We start from the raw sequence: 3,410 nt of genomic DNA on the forward strand, positions 1-3,410 counted from the left end.
ACAAAAAGTTGAAATCTGTGTGCTATATGACTGAAAGGTTGTGATTCGTGGGATGTCTAAGACTTGGCTCGTGGAAGCCTAGTCAGACATTTAGAAATATTGGTGGTTCAGGGCCTGCTGTCATAAATGGGTGAACAAACTTGTAATCTAGACTAACTGACATGCATGTTTTTTCTTTACCCCAACTCATTCCTTACATGTAGTCCTTTCAGTATTGGCTTTACTGGTTCAGCAGCAGCCAGGGAAAACAACTTTGTAGTAATCAGAATGTTATCCAACTGTATATTGTTTATTTTATTGTAAATACTGGTGAGCAGTGGTCAATAAATAGTTTTATATTCCTTTATGCAAAAATAAAAAATTATCAATGATGCTAAATAAGTTCCTATGTTTACTGTTTGCATTTTCTATTACAAACTTTTCCTCCACAGCACTTACTGCAATTGTAAATATTTATATTTGCTAGGAGGGCAGAAACCACATTTCTTTGTTTATCACTGTAACACCAATACCTAAAGCAGAAATACTCAGTTTTTGTTGAATGAATCATTTCTTTTTTCCCAGTTAACTGCACCAGGGTTTTGAAAGTGTTCATAAAATCAGTGAAAAGTTCCTTACATATATACACATTTAGCAATAATTATTTTTGTATTTCATCTTTTCTCTGTATTTTAATTTTATTACCCAGAAAGTTTACATTCTTTATATGATACAGATCTGAACTTTTCCTTTAAAGTCAGAAAAGGAGCCGGGCTCGGTGGCTCAGCCTGTAATCCTGTGCCTTGGGAGGCTGAGGTGAGTGGATTGCCTGAGCCTGCAGGTTTGAGACCCGCCTGGGCAACTTGGTGAGACCTCATCTATAAAATAAATAAAAAAATGAGCCGGGTGTGGTAGCGCGCGCCTGTAGTTCCAGCTACATGGAAGGCTGAGGCGGAAGGATCGCCGGAGCCCAGCAGGTCGAGGCTGCAGTGGCTGGGAGCAGCTACTGCATTCCAGTCTGGGCGACAGAGTGAGACTCCAACTCAAAAAAAAAAAGTCAGAAAAAGTTTAATTTTAATCATGAAAAATTTATTGTCCCTGGGTAATAGGTGATACTCTATTCTATTCTATACTAACTTTTTAATAATTTGATTTTTTTTGGCTTTTTACAAACCTATGTGTTGAGGGCTGACTTTTTTTTTTTTGAGTTGGAGTCTCACTCTGCCGCCCAGGCTGGAGAGCAGTGGCACACTCCTAGCCACTCCCCAATGTTGACCTGATGGGGCTCTGGTGAATCTTTCACCTCAGTCCTCCAAACAGCTGGAACAACAGGCATGCTACAACGCCCGGCTAATTTTTTTTTATTTGTTGATGGAGACCAGGTCTCACCAAGGTGTCTGGGCTGGTCTCAAATCCTTGGGCTCAGGCAATCCACTTGCCTCAGCCTTCCAAAGTGCGAGGGCTGACTTTTATTAGACTACAGAGAGGGAGCTGCTCCGCTACACATGAAACCTGACCCAGAAGCAGGTCCTCTATGAATGGTTTAGTATCAGGTTCCCCTTGAACGTTATGGTGCATGATGGGTGAGGGGGTGGCTGCCTTTCCGGCCTCACCCAGTGTCCTGGGAGGAGGGGCTCTCCGCACCAGATCCCGTGATTTGATTTCTATATGTAACTCTTTATCATTCCTAAAATTCAGTTTTTGTGATGATATTATGTAACAGTGCTTAATTCAACTTTTCCACATGGATCTATATGATATATAAACAGTATAACAACCTCACAGGCTTATCCTCGGCTCTGCAATTCCTTGAAGTCTGCTCTAGTTCATTAGAAGAATAAATCATTCACATATTCAATAATTTATTATTAATAAGCGATTAGTGATACCTTGTTAGTGATCATGATACACAACTAGTGTTCCAACCCTGTTAACAGATACTGGTGAAATATCTGGGTCATTCCTAAGCTAACCTGCCCCCCATATTGCTATCTAATTATTTTAAAAGCTGTAATAATAACAACAACATTAATTGCAGTTAACATTTTTTAATGTTTACTATGTGTCAGCTACTATGTTAACAAGTATTTTATATATATGTTACCTTTTTTTTTTGAGTTGGAGTCTCACTCTGTTGCCCAGGCTGGAGTGCAGAGCCATGCTCATGGCTACCACAGCCTCGACCTGCTGGGCTTAGGTGATCCTTCTCCTCAGTCTTCCAAGTAGCTAGAACTACAGGTACATGCTACCATATTCAGCTAATTTTTTTATTTATCACAGGGATGAGATCTCACCAAGTTGCCCAGGATGGTCTCGAACCTGTGGGCTCAGGTAATCCTTTCACCTCAGTCTCCCAAAGTGCTGGGATTACAGGCATGAGCCACCGCACCTGGCCTATTATCTTATTCTATTCCTCAAAATAACTTTGAGGTAAGTATCCATATTATCCCCATTTTACAGATGAGGAAAACAGCATTAAAGAATTTCAGCAACTGCTCAAAGTCACTCAGACTATAAGGATTAATACAGTTGTATGCCACTTAACAACGGAGACCCATCCTTAGAAATGCTTCATTGGCCATTTTGTCGCAATGTCACTCTAACATTATAGAGTGTACTTACACAAACCTAGATGGTAGAGCCTACTACACACCTAGGCTAACTCCTAGACTATGGAGTTACTGTACTGAATACTGTAGGCAATGCGACTACAATGGTATTTGTGTATTTAAATACAGAAAATGTACAGTAAAAATATGGTATGAAAGATAAAAAGCGGTACACATATAAAGGGCACTTACCATGAATGGAAGTTGCTCTGCGTGAGTGAGTGGTGAGTAAATGTAGAAGCCAAGGACATTACTGCAGACTTTATAAACACTATATACTTAGTGTTTAGGTTACATTAAATTTAATATTTTTTTCTTTCTTCAATTAACTTTAACTTATGGTAACATTTTATCTTATAAGTTTTGAAAATTTTTAAACATTTTGACTCTTTTGTCATAACAGCTTAAAATACAAACATGCTGTACAGATGTACGAAAATGTTTCTTTACTTACATCCTTATTTTATAAGCTTCTATATTTAAATTTTTAAAAAAAGTCTTTAAACTTTTTTGTTAAAAACTAAGACACAAACACACACATTAGCTTAGGCCTACACAGAGTCAGGATCATCAATATCACTGTCACATCTTGTCCCACTGGAAGGTCTTCAGAGGAAATAATACCCATGGAGCTATCATCTATGATAACAATGTTTTCTTCTGGAATAACTCCTGAGGGATCTGCCTGAGGTTGTTTTACAGTTAATTTTTAAAAAATTAGTACAAGGAAACCCTACAATAATGGTTAAAAGTACAGTATAGTAAATACTAGGCAACAGAAACTTTTCAGCTCTAGTATAATCTTTTTTTTTTTTTTTTTTT

General features: G+C 38.1%; 1 protein-coding gene across 2 annotated transcripts in view; it reads right to left on the minus strand.

The window, feature by feature from the left end:
- AKAP10 (A-kinase anchoring protein 10) overlaps nucleotides 1–3,410 on the minus strand; it is a 91,579-nt gene that overhangs the window by 36,537 nt on the left and 51,632 nt on the right. The window lies entirely within an intron of this gene.

This window comes from Carlito syrichta, unplaced genomic scaffold (genome assembly GCF_000164805.1).
Source record: "Carlito syrichta isolate Samal-C Ts95f unplaced genomic scaffold, Tarsius_syrichta-2.0.1 Scaffold305756, whole genome shotgun sequence".
Classification (NCBI taxonomy): Eukaryota; Metazoa; Chordata; class Mammalia; order Primates; family Tarsiidae; genus Carlito; species Carlito syrichta.